The sequence below is a fragment of the Euprymna scolopes genome, chromosome 15, assembly GCF_053919585.1.
Source record: "Euprymna scolopes isolate OS-2025 chromosome 15, ASM5391958v1, whole genome shotgun sequence".
In the NCBI taxonomy this organism is placed as follows: domain Eukaryota; kingdom Metazoa; phylum Mollusca; class Cephalopoda; order Sepiida; family Sepiolidae; genus Euprymna; species Euprymna scolopes.
The window spans coordinates 70209799-70234798 of record NC_136496.1 but is presented as its reverse complement, the minus strand read 5'-3'; the positions used below and the strand labels follow the sequence as shown (position 1 = coordinate 70234798).

Below are 25000 nucleotides of genomic sequence, written 5' to 3'. Positions count from 1 at the left end.
TGGCCTTTGAGAACTCTACCAAACTCCTCCGACAATTTTGGATATAAATACTTGAAATTTTAGATATAGGTTCATTGGACATGGATATAACTTAATAACTCGATTTGAGCCCAAAACAATACATTTTAAGGGGTCATAATAGGGGTCAAAGTTAAAAAAATTGACCACTTTTATTTTTTTTTTTTTGCTCAACATATATCTCGAAATACCTGGGCAACGCCGGGCACCCATGCTAGTATATCTATAAAAGTGAAAGTGTCTTACTGTGTGTATCTGTGTATCTGTGTGTCTGTGTGTGTACATTTCCCTATGCAATAACTCTGTCAATTCTTAGTCTACAGACTCGAAACTTTATATACAGGGTACTGATATTTGGGAAAATCGATGTGATCAGTTTTCGGCCAGAAATTTGGCGATTAAGTGGTCAAAGTTCAACGATTTGACCTTTGAGAACTCTACCAAACTCCTCCGACAATTTTCAGTCTAAACACTTGAAATTTTAGATATAGGTTCATTGGACATGGATATAACTTAATAACTCGATTTGAGCCCAAAACAATAAATTTTAAGGGGTCATAATAGGGGTCAAAATTTAAAAAATTGACCACTTTCGTTTTTTTTTTTGTGCTCAACATACATCTTCAAATACCCGGGCAACGCCGGACACCTATGCTAGTATATATATATATAAAAGTGAAAGTGTGTGTGTGTGTGTGTGTGTGTGTGTGTGTGTGTGTACATTTTCCTATGCAATAACTCTGTCAATTTTCAGTCTACAGATTCGAAATTTGATATACAGGGTAGTGAGATTTTGGAAAATCTTTCTAATCGGTTTTCGGCCAGAAATTTGCCTGTTAAGGGGCCAAAGTTCAACGATTTGACCTCTGAGAACTCTACCAAACTCCTCCGACAATTTTGGATATAAACACTTGAAATTTTAGATATAGGTTCCTTGGACAAGAATCTAACTTAATAACTTCATTTGAGCCCAAAACAATAAATCTTAAGGGGTCATAATAGGGGTAAAAGCTTAAAAAAAATTGACCTCTGCGGTCTCTACCAAATTACTCAGACAATTTCTGGTCTAAACATTTGAAATTTCACATAAAGGATATTCAGAGAGAGGGCAAGCTTTTTAATCGGTTTAGGTCGAAAATTTGAGCTCCCAAAATGTATGTATGTATGTATGTATGTTTGCATGTCTGCCTAAAACTTTTGACAGAACCGACGGATATTCACAAGATCAGTATCATTTTGAAGCTCAACCCCTCAGACAACAAATATTGAAAAATTGGCTAAAAAAAATTAATTTTTTCATCCTCAACTGGGCACTTTTCTACAGCAAGTGGTCGCTTTTTTCAACGATATTTTCAAAAGTCATCCCCTCTTATCGATTGACTAGCCTTAATTTAAACCTACGTCACTTCCGGTTTGACAGTGGTCACGTTTTTTCCCCATTCTTTTCCTCCTTCTCGGAACGGGTTCGAGCCTGCCTTCCTACGACCACTTTTTTTTTTTTTTTGCTCAACACACACCTCCAAACACCCGAGTACCGCCGGGCACCCATGCTAGTATATCTATAAAAGTGAAAGTATCTGTCTGTCTGTGTGTTTGTGTACATTTCTCTACACAATAACTCTGTCAATTTTCAGTCTACAGACTTGAAATTTGATATACAGCGTACTGAGATTTTGGAAAGTCTTTCTAATTCATTTTCGACCAGAAATTTGGCTGTGAAGGAGTAAAAGTTCAACGATTTGACCGTTGAGAACTCTACCAAACTCCTCCGACAATTTTGGATATAAACAATTGAAATTTTAAATATAGCTTCCTTGGACATGGATCTAACTTAATAACTTCATTTGAGACCAAAACAATAAATATTAAGGGGTCAAAATTGGGATAAAAATTAAGAAAAATATGACCGCAGTCTTTACGAAATTACTCAGTCAATTTCGCGTCTAAACATTTGAAATTTTACATAAAGGGTATTCAGAAATAGGACAAGCTTTTTAATCTGTTTTTGGGCGAAAATTTGGTTACCAAGGGGTCAAATTTCAAAAGATTTGACTTTTGCGGTCTCTATTAAACTATTTACATAAAGGGTATTCAGACATGTAGCAAGCTTTTTAATCAGTTTTTGGGCGAAAATTTGGCTGCCAAGAGGTCAAACATGAAGGAGTTGACCTTCGCAGACTCTACCAAACTCCTCCACCAATTTTGGGTCTAAACACGTGAAATTTTAGATGTAAGTTACCTGAGTCAAACATTTTAATATATGCTGGTATATATATATATATTACAATTGTTGAATTAACTTGCTTTCTCAAATTCACAATAGTCCTAAGTTTTCAGAAATTATCAGTTGTTTACCATGAAATACTGTTTCGAGGATTTAAAAATAAAACAATATATTAAATCATGGCTCCCCAGCAGTGACGAATAAACACTAGTCCCTTAAACAAAAGAAATATATATATATATATATATATATATATATATATATATATATATATATATATATATATATATATATATATATGTGTGTGTGTGTAAAGAATATATATATATATATATATATACACACACACACACATATATATATATATATATATATATATATATATATATATATATATATATATATATATATATATATATGTATATGTACAGGGCTTGAATAATTGTACGCTTGTATGGTAAATAAAACTGGACCTTTTTAGAGATGAATATAAAAATGAGTGTCGATCCCCAGTATATATATATATACTAATGTAAATAAAAAAGCACTCAACATTAACTTTTTACTATAGAGTGGAGTATTTTCTCTCCGAATTATGTCAGACCACAAAGTAAGTCTGAGCTGCTTGTCTGACTTGCTATTTACTTTCTTACTTCACCACCTGAAATAGTTTCGTTCAAGAGGGTTATAAAGGTATGTGTTTTATTCAATAACTTTTGTGCTATGGGATAGACGTACATATATTTATTTATATGCATTATTATAGAGTGGATGATATGTATATTTCAAAATAACACCATCCACTAGTTCAATCGACTATCGATACCTTCAGTTTCAGAAAACCACTGGAATCTATCCTATAATTCTTAAAAGTCTTGCAATGGATAATCGATGGATAATCAAACTAAGGTATCAAGATCTGCAAGGACCCGTTGTGTAGAGGATAAAGTATTAGGTTGGTGCTAAAATAATGTCCTTTTTTGACGTATATATATATATATATATATATATATATATATATATATATATATATATGTATATCTGATAAAAGAACGACATTATTTTTGTAGCCTAATATCAATAAAGTACTTAGTAATATTCAGTTGTAAAGTTGCATTCTTCTGGAGTTTGATGGTTCAGTCATTAGTGTGCACGACACTCAAAATACAATTGTGAATTATTATATATCATTATATTATTATATATTGTATATGATTATATTATATTATATATTATACTATACTATTATTGATACTTAGGACTTCTGTCCAGTCATTGCTTACAGAACGAAAGCATACTACCCCCTGGATTAAATGAAGGGTTCTGTTCAAAATTCCGTGCAGATTCCCGAGTTCGACAAGATACACTTGAAGAATGTTGAAGGTTATATCGACCGAAAACGTTGTGAAAATAACACTCAAGATGAGAACAGTAGTCCGAAGCATCCAAATAATACAAATATAAATCAAGTATAGAAAGAAAAACATTGAAATGTTCATATTATTTTATAAATAAGAAATGACATCTACGCAAAATATGTGCAAAACAAAATGTGCTAATCTATAGATTTTCATACGATGTGACAATTACAGTAAACACAATCTCCTGGGTAATTGATCAGTAAGAACTGTTATTTGCTCGAGGGAATATGATAAGATGAATAGATGTTATATATTGGTATCCTACTTTTATCCCCAAAAAGAGAATGCCTAGTAAGATGGTCTTATGACAACAAAACAGATACTAACACTATCCCCCCCACCTCCGAATTGAACATTGAAAAATAGTACATTAGTTAATATGGTTGTGTTCAAGTCTAACGTAAATAAGTTCTTGATGAGCCGTTCGATATAAGTTATCAAATTTACCGAATTATTATTACTAATGGTTACTATATTGTCCAATTTCTACTGTACACTCTTTAACCCTTATCCTTGAGTGGCCTCTTGGCCTTGATAATGCGGTGATGCCTGTGTAAAAAAAAAAAAGTCTGAAATATTTTAGTAAATTGAATTGGGTACTAATAGAAGTAGTAGTATAGTTTCGGCTTCAGACGGATGGAGACTAAATCTCCATTAGATATGTGCTTTTAGGCATGGGGCAGAAGCAGCAACAGTTGTTATGTAGGGCAATCACGGAATTGATATTGTTATGTTATATGTACATAAAAATTGAGACCCGGACGAAATTGAAATCAAGGAAAATATTAAAAAACAAAACAAAAACGTGCTTGTTTACATTAGTAATCTTTTAAACCAACGCATTTCAGGTGAAAACATTATTATGTACTTAGGAGTCATGGCAAAATTAGTTTCAATTCCAAAAAGTAAAAAAAAAAAAAAAAAAAAAATTCGAAAAATGATCCAGTAGATGATCTGCTAGAAGTATTTTAAATAAAATATCATCCACAATTACGTTCCCAAACAACTTGTTTAAAGATGGCGGACTCTTAATCTTAATTTAAACAATTTTAAGTCAAGAGTTATCTCCCTTGTTCGTCATATTGGATTTGTTGCACAGTTCTTCCACATTAAAACATACAATAAAACTTTATAATTTGATAAATTTCTATTTTTAATTGTAATTATTTTTCTACTAGATCATTTTGACGTAATTTTTGGAATTTATATTAATTTTGCAATATAACACGTAAGTACGCAATAATGTTTTCACCTGAAATGCTTTGGAACACCAATGTAAACAAACACACACACACACACAAAAAAAAAAAAAAAACAATACAATAATCTTTATCGAATTTTTACATCCTTATAAAAATGTCAAAATCACCCACTGTGTTCCTTTTCTGTAACACGCCTAACCGCCCACCCAAGTTTGTAAACAGCCCATCAGCTCATCATCACCTTGAGAAGCCTTGATATTGTGACTATTGCATTTTCACTCGGCAGAAGATAATAGGAAAATTGATGTGACAATTTCGTGGGAACGTTTTAATGTGAGGTTTTGAAGTGGAAACTTGTATGGCCAGTGTTTGTTTGTTACGTACTAACTCAATGCAAAAAAACAAACAAACAAAAAAAACCCACAGCATCTAATGGAAATTTTATTAGCACTACACGTAATCGTGCACATGGTCAACGCGTGGTTAACACAGTCATGCTCGCAAACGTTTACATTTTTTTCTTTTTTACTCTTCTTCATCCCAAACAAGGCATATCGCCACGAAACGTAAGGAGCTACTATTTGGGATTGTATTTAACAGTGGACTGTGGGAAGTGGAGCAGCGAGATGTCTGTTCACATTACATTTAAACTTCTGAAAGCAAGAAACAGGGAGGGGATTCCAAAGTCTATCAGTCTGAGGGAAGAAACTATCAGAGTAGAAGGCTTTCTGGCATCTAGGGACTTTAATAGTAAAGGGATGAGATCCCACTGCTTGTTCAGTTAGTCGAGAGTATGTACATCGAGTGGGTACAAGTGCTATGAGTTCATCAGAGTACATCTCATTAAAGTAATTGTAAAACAGGCACAAGGATGCAACATTGTGGCGATGGGACAGAGGTTGGAGCCTAGTCGATAGTGCAAGTCCTATTAGATTTGAGATTCTTTTGTTGGACTCTATCTAGGAGTGACTGATGGTAGCTGCACCGGCTCAGATGTGGCAAAAATACTCCATGCATGGGCGAATTGTGACTTTGTAAAGATATAGGATACTCTCTTGTATGAGTAATTTTCTAGCACCTTAGATGGAGCCCACATAATGCATAAGCTTCGGACTGTTGTCCTCATTTTGGTTGTTCACAACGTTTTAACCGCCTTCTTTAGCTGATGTCTGTTGTAGTCGGTTCAATAAGCCCTGAGAATGTGAAACTGAACAATTTACTGAACAAAATAGAATATTGTTTTTAGGATACAATACTATAGAGGTCTAAAGTGGAGTCCGACTAATTTTTCCTTCTATATTAGATATCTGACTTTATGCATATGGTAGAAGTCGACAAACAAGTGATTAATCAATCGTAAATGGACCGGGAAAAACCTATGGTGTTAATGGGGGAAAGCTCCACTATTTAGGCAAACAAAACCTGCCGCAAAATGACCAAACAACTTTGAGTCGGCTGCTCAGTGGTCCAAATCAACCGAGTGGTGGGCAAAGTGTGTCAAAAGTGTGGCGTCTAAGAGGAGACTGTTCCTCCCATCGACCCACTAACACTGCAGAGCAGTCACCTTCTCGTACATACGATCGACCTGGAAAGAGATTTGAATATGTGGGAGAAGTGTAATTTGGTGCCCAACCTCCCAGTATCACACAAACCCGATCAAAACTAAAACACACACAATGATGATGATGATGATGATGATCAACAAAAAACAGAAACAACAGCAGGGAGGTGACAGTGGACCAGTGATTAACGATACGGACTGAGAATCTGGATGTGCCAAGTTCGAATTCAGTTTGTACCACAGAAACTCTTTCACTTAGGGATGTTTACAACCTTTACATCATCACTCTCGTAAGTGCTACATATGCATCTCAGCTTTTTTTTTTTATCAAAATACGAACATATTACATAGCCATATCAACATTACAAACGACAGCATGTTCTACAATCTTATATGTTGTGTGCTTTCGTCATAGGTGCATATTCCGACGCCAATGCGTCTCTTTAAACATAGTACAAAACAGCGTATGTTATATCCACACATTACCACTAGTTACATAAAATGTATATTCAGCCATATTTATGTATGTAGGTTATACGTGCTGTGTAGTCATAGTGGTGTGTATACACAGATACCAGCACGTGTCTCTTGGATGTATGTATAAAGTCAATGCGTGTGGGTCCTGGATATGACCTTAAACTATATCTGATGGATGAGGCCCCAGCTTGCGGGCTTTGGGGAGTGTGGAGCCACCCTTTAATTGCCATTGCTCCCAGGTCCACTCCGACCTGGAGTGGTAGTACCTGTTATAGTCCCAACTATGGGTTAAATAGAAACCCACTTGAAAAAAAAAAAATTCTATTAAAAATATTTTCTTCAAAATCACTGGATTCGGCTTAAATAACCTGAAAAGGGTTGATATGCCGTAAATCAAAACCAACCAACCAACCAATGCCTGTGTGTGTGTGTGGGTGTGACGTATAATATATGCACTAAACAGTTTCAATTAACAGAGCAAATAAACATGACAATTCCATAAAATGTGGCTGTTTAGTAACGGGCTACTAACCTCTTTACAGTTCATGTTTCTTTCGTTCTTCTCACTAATTCCCTCCTCGTGTGGATGCTGGCATAAAGACTACCATACGAACCGTAATACTGATACAACTTCTGGTTATATTCATTGTAGCTTTATTCTCAGCCTTCACAGTTCCCGTGACTTCTGGAGTCGCAATCTACTTTACTGGACTTTACATCTTGGTTGTCGCGCCCTATTTTAGTTTTTCTATGACTCAAGCTGTCAAAATCTTGCCAAGCAAACCTGTAGGTACAAGCTTAATTTTTCAGCAACCAGAAACTTTTCTCCCCGACGTGGTTGCCAACCTAATTTTTATCAAAACATCCTGGAACCTTTTACGTCACTTCTGCGTCTGCAAAAAAACCCAACTTTTGTATAATGTTTGAACTATTTTTGTTATCGTGAATTCTCAGTTTTCCATTATGTAACTTTTACTATTATTTCAACTTATTTTACAATGTCACTTTTGTTTCTTGTAAATAATTACCATTATCTGCAAAATAATTACCATTATCTGCAAAATACTCACTAGCTTTATTTAATCTTTTTATTATTTATTCAAATAATTAATTTTTTGGTGCTAATGCACTTACCGATCCGTGCTGTTTTTTTAAATAGTATTTTCAAGTTTAATTAAAGTTTATGATATGTTTTTTTTTATTCAGTTGTAAGGTTAAAATATAGAATAGGTACTAAACACCTTCCCCCTCCCCATGTTAAGAATGGCTTTTTAAATAATAACGTTATTATTGCAGCACGGAGCACTCTCTGCATGAGTACCAATTTTTTTTTTTGGGGGGGGGGGCTTGGCTATACAAACTGTATAGCTAAACTAGCTGAGTCTTTCATTTGATTGCATGATCCAACTTTGCTACATAAGTAACTTGTATCCTTCTGGAAAAAAAATTGTTAATAGAAATATACTGGGGAAATGAATGCCAACAAAATCATTGTAAACAATGCTGGACAAACAATGCAAACAAACAAGCAACAATAGCAATCATGACGTAGGACAATCACGGACTTTAGAGCTGACTACAACATGATCGTTTTCAAGTCCAATGTTTACAAATACTAGTTAGGTCATGCTCTTAAATAATCAAAATATGACAACTTTTTTCTAATCCTCTCATGCTGTTTTTCATCGTTCAACTGAATAATTTAATTTTTCTCGTTCTCCACTGTTCACAGATACTCATGTTGATATGCTGGTGATTCTCTCTCATAACTTCCTGTTCATGTATCCGGTGAGCCTGTTGTGTTAATCCATTGTTGCATAGTATTCTCGTTTCTCATTTCTGCCTGTTTTCAAAATCTAAAGATCCTTTGTTCGTTCCCATTTTTTTTATAACGTAGCTCTTAAAGTCAAGAAAGTTGTATGATCCATGTTAGCGTTTGTATAAATAAATCTGTGCAACTGAATCATTTTGTTGGCCAATCACTAATGGCATTCGTGTCACATGACCAGGTAAAATTTGTTTAGTTCTCCAACTCTCCACATATGTTCACATTGATGTGCTCATGATTCTCTTTCATAGTTGTTTGTGCTTTCGGGGTTCCTGTTATGTTAATCCCTTGTTGTATATTGTTCTTCTTTCTTGTTCCTTTTTTTTTTTTTACATGGTAGTCACCACTTATCAAGGCCCGGAAGCCACTCAGGGATAAGGATTATTGCGTGTACAGTAATCAGTGGGATAATATCATAGTAATCGTTAGTAATGGAGATTTGATAAAGTGTCTTACTTAAGGAGGCGGTTTATTAGGAATTTGTTTATGTTGGACTTGAAGACATCCAAGTTGTAGTCAGGTGGGAAACAGGCAAATGGAAGAGAGTTCCACAGGCGTGCACTTCTAAGAAAGAAGCTTTGTTCATGGAATCTACGTTTTGATTTCGGCACAGATAAAGAGTGGTTTCAGCTAGACGGGTGTTTTTCATGGAAGATTGGCGAGGGGAGACCAGAGATTGGAGCTCAGACGAGCACTTGCCATGGAAATAACGATAAAAGAAAGACAGGCTCGCAACGTCCCTTCTGTGGGAGAGAGGTTGTAGGGAAGAGAAAAGGGCATCCCCTTCCTGTTCGTTTTCAAAATCTAAACGTCCCTGGTTTGTTCCTGGTTCTTAAAGTGACATGATTGGAAAATCCTGATTTACTGTGGATCTACCTCCTTATCCGTGTGTTGCTTCCAGACATCTTTAGAGGGAAATGTAGAAATCGAAACACCATTTTCTAAGAGGTACAACCACAACAAAGAAATTTCCTTTCTCCGTGTACGTAAAGCCAAATTGAATGCCATGAATAAAGTTTCTTTCCTAAAACTTCTCATCTGTTAAATAAAATACCATGTGATTGCTTCCCAGCTGACTACAACATGATCGTCTTCAAGTCCTATATTAACAAATACTTGTTGAGCCATTCTCTTAAATAATCAAAATCTGTCCTTTCCAAACATCTTTTTCGAATCCTCTCATGATGTTTTTCATCGTCCACCTGACAATTTCATCCTCAAGTGGCTTGTAGGTCTTAATTGTTGATGACCCACTAATAAAAAAGTAAATGTTAGTATGAAGTATACTCAACAGTATAGGACTGAGATAAACTGCTCTCATTTACATCATTTCTATGTTCCTGACTGATGTCCTCGTCATTTCTTTATTTCGGCAATTTACTCTCCATCTTTTTCGAGGCCCTTTCGTTATAGTTGATAACTTTGTAGAAATTTTAGACTTAATCGTTTATGTAATCCCCTGTCACAGACTGCTCTCATTTCATGTTATTATTTACATATATTTACATGTTTTGAACTGTTTGCTTCATCTTGGTTCATTGTCATGTCCAAAACATTCTTATCATTGCATTCTCTTCACGTGCTGTTTTGTTGATCTTTATTGAATCATCTTGAGTAGATTGCACTCGTTGTGCATTTACTACGTTTTAGATGCTTCATGACAGTTATTTTTTTTTAAATTTCCTTCACCGAGAATCGAATTAGCAACCGCAGGTTAGAATTCACAATTAATAATAATAATTTTCTTTCTCTATGGGCCTAAAACCATATTTTTTTTTCTAATCTATTATATAAAAAGGCGTATTTTTGTCCGTTTGTGTGGCTAAAATTCAGGCACTACCTAAGATACACTTGGAAATCTTACATATTCCGATACAGTATGACCTCGATTGGTTATGGTAATAAATAAATACTTTAATAGTCATTCGTTTAGGGTCACCAAGGAAAAAGTTAATACATGGGTGTCAGGAGAAAATTGAGCTTTTTATGTATTTAAAATTTTTTTGATGCAAGTTCAGGGTTCAACCTAAGAACAAAAAAAAAAAAAAAAAAACAATAACAGAAAAAAAATCCAGAAAAATCTTTATGATGTACGTACCTGTCACGGAACCAAAATGTCATATTAAAAAAAACCCTAAAATTGATCTAGTATTTTTTTTTTAATATATAGAAAATCACTTTTTTTTTTTTTTTTTAACGATTTTTGGCGATTTTAATAATAAACAGTAGCCATTAGAAGGCTGATTTTTTAATCTTGGTAGTCCGAAATAAGTTGTCTCCCTTTATTCATTAAGTATGGCAGATCACAACACTCCATTCTCACTTCTTCATAAATTTTTTTTTAGTTAAAAAAAAACAACAACAACAAAAAACAAATAAACAAACAAACAAACAAAAAACAACTTAATCAATTTTACGATTTTGGGAATATGACATTTTCATTCCGTGACAGATACATACACTATAAAGATTTTTTTGTATTTTTTGTTTTTTAATTAGGTTGAACTCTGAATTTGCAAGATTAAAAAAAAATCTTACTAGTAACACTGAAACTAAGCCAAGTAGTCGGTCAGCTGCTGGTGGCTTTATCCTTTATTTTATTTTTTATTTTTATTATATTGAACCAGTTGCTAGAATAAGCATGGGGTGAGAGATGCTAAAAAGAACGGGATCAATGACGTGTAGAGTGGGTGAGAAATAGTTTACACATTCGTCTATTTTCTTATCCAGGCCCCTCAAAAAATACATGTAGGGATGTAAAATAAAAGTGAAAGTAACTTGTTTTTGTTACCAAAAAATGAATTTTTACGTTTTATTGAAATAAATAAATAAAATTATTTGGATTCTTGCACAACGTTTCGGTCGCTGTAATCTACAGCCTTCTGTAGGTGTCTTTTGTTAAATTTGGGAATCTTTTAATCAAACTCTGCATAGACTACTTTGTAAAATTCAGTTATAAAAGTTACACTTCTTATGTTTTGAACTGTTTGCTTCATCTTGGTTCATTGTCATGTCCAAAACATTCTTATCATTGCATTCTCTTCACGTGCTGTTTTGTTGATCTTTATTGAATCATCTTGAGTAGATAGCACTCGTTGTGCATTTACTACGTTTTAGATGCTTCATGACAGTTAATTTCTTTTAATTTCCTTCACCGAGAATCGAATTAGCAACTGCAAGTTAGAATTCACAATTAATAATAATAATTTTCTTTCTCTATGTGCCTAAAACCAAATGGAATGTCATGAACAAAGTTTCTTTCTTAGAACTTCTCATCTGTTAAACAAAATATGATGGAACTGCTTCCCAGCTGATTACAACATGATTGTCTACAAGTCCAATTTTAATAAATGCGTGTTAAGCTGTCCTCTTAAATAATCTAATCCTGCTCTTTTGATACAGCCTTGCTAGGCCACTTCGAATGTGAAATATACCAAACATTGCTAAAACTTTTCTTGTTTTGATATCCATGCCATGCAACTCCTTGTCAGACCATTCTAAAATTCCCGTACTGTATCTCAAAACACTGACTGCCCATGCATTCATTGCTTTCATTAGGTTTTCTCCATACAGTTTCAACTTCACAATTAGTTTCACTCTTCTATTTCTTTCATAATTTCTCCATTTGGCAGCACTATTCCATTCGAATGAACCTTTACTCCCCTTTTCATTACCAGCACCGCACATTTACTAATCCCAAACTCCATCCCAATGTCTTCCAAGTATGTCCCTAAGAGCTCTACCAGTCTCTTCATTTCCTTTTCATTTCTACCGAATATCTTCAAATCATCCATAAGCAGTAAATGGTTGAGGCGTCTTCCACCAGATCCAAAGTTATACCCCAGTTTCTCTCTCTTCAAGAGGATGCTCAGTGGCATCATTATCCTTGCAAAAAGAAGTGGAGATAACGAATCTCCTTCGAATATTCCACGTGTAATGCCAACCTGCCTCAGCAACTCTCTGTTTGCTGTCAGCACCGGTTTCCATTGAGCCATACTTGTCTTTAAATGCCCTACCACATTCCTAGCAACCTTCATCATTCACAGATCCATGAATGAGGAACCATGTCGGAAGTCTTTATGTAATCGATACGTGCCGCACTCAGATTCCTTTTCTTCCTCTTTGCATCCTGTAATAATAATAATAACAAAAAATAATAATAGTTATCACAAAATAATAATAATAACAACAAAATAATAATAACAACAAAATAATAATAATAATAATAATAATAATAATAATAATAATAAAATAACAACAAAATAATAATTATAATTATAATAATAGTAAAAACAAAATAATAATAATAATAATAATAATAATAATAAAAATAAGAATACTAATAACATACTACTACTACTAATAATAATAACAACAAAAATGATAATAATAATAAGAAAATAATAATAACAACAAAATAATAATCATAATTATAATAAAATAATAATAATAATTACAACAAAATAATGATGATAATAATAATAGTAATAATAATAATAATAATAATAATAATAAAATAAAATAATAATAAAATTAACAACAAAATAATAATAATGATAATAATAATAATAAATAATAACAAAATAATAATAGAAATATTAATAATGATAATAAAAAATAATAATTATAAAAATCATAATAATAACATTAACAACAACAAAATAATAATAATAATAATAATAATAATAATAATAATAATAATAAAAATAATAATAATAATAATAATCGAATAAAAATAATAATAATAATAATAATGATAATAATAATAATAATAATAATAATAACAAAATAATAATAATAATAATAATAATAATAATAAAAATAATGATAATAATAATGATAAAAATAATAATAATAATGACATTAACAATAACAAAATAATAATAATAATAATAATAATAATAATAATAATAATAATAATAATAAAGACCACATGGAACCAAGAAATCCGAAACCGCAAAATTTTATGTTTACTCCCCCCCAAATGTATTATCAGCATCGACTGGCACCACATAGTTTAGAAGGGGCAAGGAGGATAGAAATAGTGAGGAGAGAAAGCACTAACCAGACCTCTCTTGGATAAGTGCAAAGAGGACTGGATTATGGGGAGACTTATTGCCACTCAAATTCCAGTGAAGACTAATAATCATTGCCAGTGAAAAATTAATGGCAAACAACTGTTGCAACAATGCAAATTTATTTGCAAAGGTTATCGAAACTGATGGGGAGTACTGAAAATCTGGCGAAACTTGTCACTCAGACTCCAGCGAAGATAATCGGTTGTTGTCAGTGAACTATCTCTGATAATGGTCCATGTAAGAACTCATAGTGAGTACAAATAATAATAATAATAATAATAATAATAATAATAATAATAATAATAATAATAATTAAGACGATATAGATATAAATCTGAACAATGCAAGCAAAACAGGACATTTGAAAACAATGAAAGCCAATTCTACCAAAACGTGAACGGAGGAAAAACAAAAACGGAACGATCAAATCCAACAGAAACAAAACTCTACTGGAGTAAGATATGGGAAGAACGACAAGACTACAATAGAAATTCCGAATGGCCGAAAAACATGAAAGACGGGTTACAACAAATCGAAGAAGGAACAGTGAATTAAATCAGCAAAGGAACCATAAAGAAAACCATAGGAAAAATGGCAAAGTTGAGAGAACCAGGACACGACAGAATACATGCGTACTTGTTCAAAAAATTTACATCTCTACACGAAAGACTAGCTCAAAACATGAAAAGATGTATACAGGAAATAAACGTACCAGCTTGGATGACAAAAGGCAGAATTACGTTGATACAGAAGGACACAGAAAGGAACCGCCCCCAGCAACTATAGGCCTACCACATGCTTATCCACTAAGTGGAAAATACTGACAACACAACTGAGGGAACAAATCTACCACTCTCTGAATAACCGAGGACTTCTCTCCGAGGAACAGAAAGGATGTCAGAAAGGAAAAAGAGGAACACATGATCTGCTATATATAGACCAAAAGATCCTAAAGGAGGTAAAAAGAAGAAGAAGAAGAAGAAGAAGAAGAAAGAATTTAGTCATGGTATGGATCGACTACAAAAAGGTGTACGACAGGATCCCTCAAGCATGGACAATAGAATGCTTAAAAATGTATAAAATACCAATCAGGATTATCAACGCGATTGAAAATACTATGAGAACATGGAGACTGGAAATGACAGCTGATGGACAACGCATAACAGAAATTAACATACAAAAAGGTATTTTCCAGGGAGATCCATGATGACGATTACTGTTCATCATAGCTATGATGGCCCTGAACAATATACTGAGAAAGTGCCAAACCGGATACAAGTTCTCTACTACAGAGGAAAAAATGAACCACCTGATGTACATGGACGACCTGAAACTCTTCGCAAGGACCAAAAATGAACTAGAGACATTAATAAATACCACCAGAATCTTCAGCCAGGATATCCAAATTGAGTTTGGAGTGCGCACTACTAGTTATAAGAAAGGGAAAACTAGAGACGATAGAAGGCATGGAACTACCAAACTAAACGGAGATGAGGGCACTAAGGGAACAAGACGCCTATAAATACCTAGGAGTACGGGAAGCAGACACCATCAAAGCAACAGAAATGAAAGAGAGAATTAAAAAGGAATACCTCAGGAGAACAACTTCTCAAAACCAAATTATATAGCAGAAACCTAATAAAAGGCATAAATACATGGGCAGTATCACTAGTAAGGTACTCTTCATAAGGTAGAATAAAGAAGAACTAAGACAGCTCGATCAGAAGACCAGGAAACTCATGACCATCCGAAGGACGATGTTGACCAACTCAACGTAAAAAGGAAAGACGGCGGGAGGGGACTGGTTAATATAGAAGACTGTGTGAATGACAGCAAAAAAGAACTAGAAAAATACTTAATGCAAAACACCGAAAGAATAATCATAGCAGCGATAGACACGGAAAAAAAATCAATAAAGTAGAAAACAGAGAGACAAATGATAAGACAAGAAAAGAAAAGTGGAAAGAGAAACAACTACACGGAAGATTCATTAGAATGAAAAAAGATGAAAATAATGAAAACACTTGGACATGGATGCAAAAAGGACACATAAGCCGAGAAACTGAATCCCTAATAACTACAGCACAAGACAACTCGATAAGAACCAAGCACATCAAAGCAAAGATCGACAAAACACACACAAAAAACAGCAAATGCAGACTCTGTGGACAAAGAGACGAGACGATAAACCATATAATAAGTGAATGCAGCAAACTGGCCCAAAAAGAATATAAGAACAAACATGACCAAGTGGGAAGGGTAATATACTGGGAATTATGCAAATAACTGCATCTTTAACGCACAGACAAGTAATACAAACATAAGCCGGCAACAGTACTTGAAAACGACAATCACAAAGTCCTATGGGACATGGACATACAAACTGATAAACCCATCCAAGCAAGAAGACCGGATGTCATAATAATTAACAAGAAAGAAAAATCCTGTCAAATCATAGATTGTGTTGTTCCAGCCGACCACAGAGTGAATATCAAAGAAAAGGAGAAACGGAGCAAATACACAGAGCTAGACAGAGAGCTGAAAGAGACATGGAAGATAAAGAAAATCAAAATAATATAATAGTAGGAGCACTAGGAACAATCCCCCAAAACTTTGATAAAAGAATGGGAAAAATTGAAATCAAAGTAATGACTGTAAAAAATACAACGAACAACAATCATGAAAACAGCTGAAATATTAAGAAAAACCCTTGAATGTGGTAACAAGTGGGGGCCAGACAAACTGCTGCAAAGGCAAAACATGAAACACTGAAACCGCATATCTATAAGTTCTCTAACCCAACCCTACCCCCCATTGCCATAGCACTGCCCTCCCAAAGAGCGAGACCAAATAACCAAGTAGAATCAATGAGGAAGGAAAGACCGATGACCTGACCAGACCTCAGCTGAATAAGTGCGAAGGGAACTGGGACGTTGGAAGGCTTATTGCCACTCAAATCTCAGCAAAGACCAATAGCTGCTGCCAACGAGAAATCAATGGCAATCAGCTGTTGCGATAATGCAAATTTATTTGCAGATGTTATCGAAAGTGGTGGAGAGTACTGGAAACCTGGGGAAACTGTTGTCACCCAGCTTCCAAGGAACACCACATGCTGTTTTCAGGGAAAGATCTCTGAAGACCTGTGTAAAAGCTCCTTGTGAGCCAATAATAATAATAATAATAATAATAATAATAATAATAATAATAATAATAATAATATGATTACAACAAAAGACACACGAAGAAGGCCAGAGAACACAGCGACCAAAACTTTGTTAACATGAAAACAATCTAAAGACAGTAATCGCAAACGTACAAATAATTAAAAATTATCATCAAATACTCTGAATTGTTGATCGAACCATCAAAAATATTTTTGTAGAAGCAAGACAAAAACTCATAACCTGATTACTCCTCTTTAATACTTACAAATAATCGCTGAGTAAGGAAAACGTACACACGCTACAGGTTTTAAAAAGAATTAAAAAAAAAAAATTTCAGCAGGATCTGAGACGAAATATATTTGTGCCAATAGTACGGTAGAAGAAATAAACGGAAAATTAGGTTAGTTCGAATTAGATATCGATATGTTGGACGAATGGTTTTACTTTGAAATTTTCACTCGTTAACTTTATGATATAAAAAAAGTATCCGACCTTAAGCCAGAAAAAATATTTCACTTACCTGACGTGGTTTGGACTTTAACCCCCTTCAAAATAGGCCCCTTGTGCTTGCACACAGTTAGCCCACCGATCCTTCCACTGCGGGGAACACCTCTGGAAGTCTTCCTTTGGAATGATGTTTATCTCCACCGTTGCGTTCTGCATTATCTCTTCTCTACTCTCGAAACGGGATCCTTTCAATGGCGTCTTCAATTTTGGAAACAACCAGAAGTCGTGATAACTGGAGATGAGTCATGGGTGTAAGGGTACGACCCATAAACAAAAGGACAGTCGTCGCAATGGAAGCATTCCGAATCTCACAAGGCCAAAAAACCGTGACAGGAGCAAAGCAAAATCAAGGTGATGCTGACTGTCTTTTTTGATATTCTGGAATTGTGTATCATGAATACGCATTGGAAGGGCAGATAGTTATAAAGGAGTACAATCAAGATATTCCCCGGAGTCTCTGTGACGCAGTTCGGCACAAAAGACCAGACATATGGACTTCGAAAATTTGGCAACTGCACGACGATAACGTCCCCGCACATTCATCTCATTTGATCCAACATTTCTTTGCCAATCACGGAATTCCAGTCGTTCGCCAATCTCTCTACTCTCCAGACATGGCTCCTTGCTACTTCTGGTTGTTTCCAAAATTAAAAACGCCACAGAAAGGATACCGATTTGAGAGTAGAGAAGAGATAATGTGGAACGTGATGGTGGAGATGAAAACCATTCTAAAAGAAGACTTTCAGAGGTGTTTTCAGCAGTGGAAGGATCAGTGGGCTAAGTGTATGCAAGCACAAGGGACCTACTTTGAAGGGGGTTAGGGTCCAAGCATCGTCAGATATGTGAAATCTTATTTCGGATACTTTTTAGACAGGCCTCGTATATATATACACTTGTGCCCGATATTATTCATACCCCTCAGATCTTTGAGATTTCTATAAGAATATTGCTCAAACCAGAAGGTAGACAATATTAAAGGGATTTCAAACAATAAATCAAGCATAAGCATTAAATTTAAACTCAACAAATAAATAAATTATGCAAGTTTGAAACATTATACAAAGAAAAACAATAATGGCACTAGTTCAAAATTATTCATACCTCTCTTACTAATAGTCAATAGCATGCCCTTTATTCTTAATAACTGCCTGTAACCGTTTTGGATATTTATCAACAAGGTTTTTACAAGCATCAACACTGATTTTTGACCATTCTTCAATGCAGTAGTTCTCCAAATCCCTCAAATTTCTAGGTTTCCACTTTTTAACCTCAGTTTTCAATATGTGCCAGAGGTTTTCGATAGGGTTCAGGTCGGGACTCTGGCTAGGCCATTCCAAAACATTAATTTGATTATCCTCAAACCATTTCTTGACTATTTTGGCAGTATGTTTTGGATTATTATCCTGTTGAAGGACCCAGTTTGGTCCTAAATGGAGCTTCTCCGCATCCTGTCTAATGTTTTTCTGGAGTATCTCCAAATATTGCTCCTTCTTCATGGTTCCATCTATCTTGACCAAACTACCTGGACCACTAGCCGAAAAGGAGCCCCAAAACATTAGGCTACCACCACCATGTTTCACCGTGGGTATGGTGTTCTTTGGGTTGTAAGCTTCTCCTTTCTTCCTCCAAACGTAAGAAGCATCCATATGGCCAAACAATTCAATTTTTGTTTCGTCAGTCCACAAAATACTTGAGAAAACGGACTCTGGAGAATTCACATGGGTCCTAGCAAACTTTAGACGTGCTGCAAGGTATTTTCCGGTGTGCAATGGAGTCCTTCTTGGTCTTCTTCCTTTCAGACCATTTTCATGCAGAGTCCTTTGCAATGTTTGCCTTGATATTTTTATGCCAGAAGACTCCAGATTTTCTAAAATGTCCTTAGTAGTGGTGGTTGGATTTACATTAACACTTCTTACAATATTCCGGGTGGCTCTAGCAGACAGTTTCCTTTTCCTTCCTCTACCAATCAAGTTGTTTGTTGTGTGGTGGCTCTGGAATTTTTTGATGATGCTCTGTACTGTTGCTGTAGGGACCTCAAATTTCTTGGAAATTGACTTGTAACCTAAACCATCCTTATGTGAATTCACAATTTTTGTCCTAAGATCATTACTAAGCTCTTTTTTCTTCCCCATTCTAATAATTTTTATTCTTTTATTGGTTTTCAGTTGATATCATTTTAATTTCTGAAAAAATGCAAAAAACGCAATGAAATTAATCAAAGGTTGTATAAAAGCATTCAAAATAAGAATAACACAGGAAACAAACAGTCAGAAACTCGATTAATACTGAAAAAATAAGGGGGTATGATTATTTTTGAACATTGCAGATTTTATAAATAGCTGTATATTTCTTTTATTACAAGTATCCCGAGATTTTAAAATGACGAAAATGATCAGAAGAGGTTTATTAAGAATATGTATCAATATGGACGTAAACAATAAATTCTTACAAAGTTACACCTAATAAACTCAATTTTCAAGGGGGGGTATGAATAATATCGGGCACAAGTGTATATATATATATACCCCACCTTCGCTACAGGGATGTCTGCAAGCGTGACATGAAAGCTCTCTCGGTGGACAGGAATACATGGGAAGCCTCTGCAGCTGACAGAACTGCCTGGAGGAAAATGATACGCCAGGGGATTATCATCAGCGAGAGGACCCTCCATGTTGAAAATGCTGCAAAGAGAGCTAGGAGAAGAGCGAGTGTACAGGCGGAACAGCCGGACGAAGCGGCAAATTGCATAACAACCTTCGTATGTCAAGGCTGTGGCAGACTATGCAAATCAAGAATTGGTCTCTACACTCACACAAAAGGATGCAAACAGGCAACATCTTAATACGGCGCTGATCCATAGTCGTTTCGACTGACGGATGCCACACACACACACACACACACACACACACACACACACACACACACACATATATATATATATATATATATATATATATATATATATATATATATATATATATATAGTAATCCACATATGTAACGCAACAAAACGAACAGACCGGAAACATAAATTCACTTAAGCTAATTGGATATTGACATGAATTTTATTTATAATATTTTACTTTATATTGCGCATTAAAAAAATATTGGTTTGAGTATTGTATCAACATATTTGAACTATATAAATTAATATACATGTGTGTGTGTGTGTGTGTGTGTGTGTGAGTTGGGGAACAATCTTTTGCAATTATATTACATTCTTTGTGTCTACCAATCCTTTTTGTTTAGACGCTCTATATATAACAAAGAGAATATACAAATAAATGACAATTTCACTATATTCCATATTCCAAGGTTTTATTTATCTAAAAAAATCAATTCTTTCAACGCATGAAAACTTCGTTACATTTTTTTACAGACCTGTTTTGTTTGCGCAGAACTACCAATATATTTATGTGAACATTGAAGTTTTCCTTTCGTAATCTCATCAGAATAAACAAAAATTTTCTTTGAAACAAAAAGCATGACAATGCTGACAATGAAGCATTTAGAAGAACTCATGTCGTTGTTGTTTTTTAGGTTATCATCTTTGTTTTATGGGGAAACCTATCCATATCGTTATGTATTTATTAAATATATATCTATTTGGTTTGAAGCAACAAAAATTATATAAAAGGGTTATATTCTATTTTAAATTAATTACCATTATATATTGTATTTATATCTATCTATCTATCTATCTATCTATCTATCTATCTATCTATCTCTCTCTCTCTCTCTCTCTCTCTCTCTCTCTCTCTCTATATATATATATATATATATATATATATATATATATATATGAATTAAATGAAAATTGGAAATACTTTCAGATTACAGCTTATATTATAATGTAAAGTTAAAGTCCATATAAATATTAGTATGAATATTTATATAACAACTTCAACGATATAAAGAAGCCCAGTATACGAAATAGAGCAATAGCACAAATGAATTTTTGTCGTAATTATATATATATATATATATATATATATATATATATATATATATATATATATATATGTGTGTGTGTGTGTGTGTGTGTGTGTGCGTGTCTGTGTGTCTGTGTGTGTGTAAAGAGAGAGAAATAGATAGATAGATAGATCTCAATAATACCAGAAGAATAAGCCGTAAGGTGTCAGTCGACTACGATGAACAACACATCTATTGTACACTTTGCAATACATGTTGTTACTTTATTTTGGCGTTCTGTTTTCCTTTGTAACCCTTTAACAGGGCTATAACACTGGCGACGTTGGTTTTCAAACTCACAGAGGTCACTGGAATTTTAAATGCCCTCAGCATTCAAAAGAACTCACGACGGAAAGCTGAACAATGCAAGTGTTCAGAAAACACTAAGTAAAGGAGAAAAAAAGGAAGCTCGCGAAAACCAAATAAGTGCATGAACATAAAAGTTTGAATTGCAAACTCGTGGAAAGTAAGAATATATATATATATATATATATATATCTGCCTCTTTTCACATCTGGGCGCACATGTAAATACAAAAGAAAGAGAATACGAATTATTCGTGTTTTTTTCTCGCATCATTAAATAAGTAGGAACTTTTTTTGTACTTACCAATAAATAAATAAATAAATAAAAATAAAAATAAATACGGCTTTCGACCTTTTTCGGTGAACATTTTTTTTCTGTTCTATGGGAAAAGACATTTGCTTTGGAAAAAATATTAAATATTTCTGTCGACATATATATTTTTTCTCGTCTATGAAAAAGACTTTCTTTTTGGAAGAAATATTTTTTCCAAGAAATTTAAAACTGTATGTTCAACGTTCGTTTGCAAAGTTATTAAAGGAAACGAAATACTTTTCCCCAGTCGTTATAAAAATACTAAAAACAGATAATTCTGAACAGGGTTTTGTTACAGTTCTGTAATTCAGTATTTTACCCATCATACAAAAATTGACCCCTTACAAAGTACATTGAAACAATTATTAAAACTGCAAATTGAACAAGAAAGACGACTACGTGCAGAGGAAAAAAATATCAACAATAATTATTTGAACAACAGAAACGCTCAGAAAAAAGCAACAGCAACAACAATAGCAACTAATGAGGCGAGCAATATAAAAATCAACAGCACATGAAAGAGCTGCTTACTCAAGCCATAAAAAAGTAATACATCCACCGATAATGTTACCGCATTTCCACAAGATTAAATATGAAATGCAGCTGACAATTTCTGCTACAGACCTGAGAATGGTAAATCATTTGAAGCTTATTTTTCTTGGTATAAAGATTTTTTTAGTATCAACTACAAACAATGGTTGGACCGGAAAAAGTTCATTTACTATTATATAAACTAGAGACGGCCAAGCATAACAAGTTTGTGGATTTTACTTTACCACGTAAAACATCGGAATTAACTTTCATCAAGACGGTGGAACTTCCGACAGAACTATTAAGTTAAAGGTGAAGATATTAATGTTTTTAGCCAATTTTTCGATATTTGTCGTCTGAAAAGTCGAACTTCAAAACGATACTGATCTTGGTAAAATCCGTCGCCTCTGTTTATTTTTTAAACTTTGACCCCTATTATGACCCGTTACGTTTATTGTTTTGGGCTCAAATCAAGTTATTAAGTTAGACCAGTGTCCAAGGAACTTGTATCTAAAATTTCAAGTGTTTGGACCGAAAATTGTCGGAGGAGTTTGGTAGAGTTCTCAAAGGTCAAATCGTTGAACTTTGACCCTTATCTGGCGGAAAACCGATCACAAAGATTTTCCAAAATCTCAGTACCATGTATATCAAATTTCGAGTCTGTAGACTAAAAATTAACAAAGTTATTGCGTAGGGAAATGTACACACAGACACAGACACGTTCACTTTTATAGATATACTAGCATGGGTGCCCGGCGTTACCCAGGTGTTTGGAGGTGTATGCTGAGCACCCCCCCCAAAAAAAAACCCAAAAAACAAAACAAAACAAAAAAACAACAAAAAAGGTCAATTTTTTTAAATTTGACCCCTATTATGACCCCTTAAAATTTATTGTTTTGGGTTCAAATCAGGTTATTAAGTTAGATCCATGTCCAAGGACCCTATATCTAAAATTTCAAGTGTTTAGACCGAAAATTGTCGGAGGAGTTTGGTAGAGTTCTGAAAGGTCAAATCTTTGAACTTTGACCCCTTAATCGCCAAATTTCTAGGTCGAAAACCGATCACATCGATTTTCCCAAATCTCAGTTCACTGTATATCATATTTCGAGTCTGTATACTTAAAATTGACAGTTATTGCGTAGGGAAATGTACACACACAGACACACAGACACACAAATACACAGACACACACACAGACAAACAGACACTTTCACTTTTATATATATATATATATATATATATATATATATATATATATATATTGTTATTGTTGTTATTTTTCAAGCGATAACTAGGGTTAATATTGGCGCCGCCTCGGAGCTCATTTTTTTATTTACTTAGTCACCCTTTTTAATTTGGACGTATTTTAACATTTTTTATTTATTTTATTATTTTTAAAACAGTATATATATAGATAGATAGATAGATAGACTAATAGATTAAACAAAAATATATACGTATACATAAATATATATGGAAACAATTTTTTGTTTACTGTAAAGATTTTACGCAAATATTATGCAAGTATATAATGTAGAATATCTGCATGAATATAATTACACGTAATAGTTAAATAAAGATGATTATCCCATAAGAAAACCGAAAAAAACTAATAGGGAATTAATTAAAATGAATGTTAAAAATGAATGGTAATATGCAAATTAGCTAGATCTTTTGCTAGTGAATGCATTTCCACAAACCATATATAAGAAAATTGTATTTTCTTTTTAAATAAATAGAAAAGAGTGGTTTTAATATGAATATCAATACACACAAAAGAAAAACGAATTTAAAGGATTACTAGCATGGGTGCCCGGCCTTGCTCGGGTATTTGAAGATGTATGTTGAGCAAAAAAAAAAAAAAGAAAAAAAATGGTCAATTTGTTTAACTTGTACCCCTATTATGACCCCTTAAAATCTATTGTTTTGGGCTCAAATTAAGTTATTAAGTTAGATCCATGTCCACTGAACCTATATCGAAAATTTCAAGTGTTTAGATTGAAAATTGTCGGAGGAGTTTGGTAGAGTTCTCAAAGGTCAAATCGTTGAACTTTGACCTCTTAATCGCCAAACTTCTGGCAAAAATCCGATCACATAGATTTTTCCAAATCTCAGTACTCTGTATATCAAATCTCGAGTCTGTAGACTAAAAAATGACAGTTATTGCGTAGGGAAATGTACACACACAGACACACAGATACACAGATATACAGATAGACAGACACTTTCACTTTTATAAATATATAGATAGATAGATAGATAGATTAGCGTTTGAGGTCAAGGTCGCGCCTGTCATTTTTTAACAGGTTATGGACACGATGCAAAAGAGAATACTAAAAAACTTCCGCTTGGGTTGTCCTGACCTCAGCAGAATGAACTGCCTGATGCGTAGTTTTGTT

General features: G+C 33.9%; 1 protein-coding gene across 2 annotated transcripts in view; it reads left to right on the top strand.

Moving 5' to 3' along the window:
* Positions 1-25000, top strand: part of LOC145293878 (uncharacterized) — a 119329-nt gene that overhangs the window by 1648 nt on the left and 92681 nt on the right. The gene's annotated exons all lie outside the window — the stretch shown is intronic.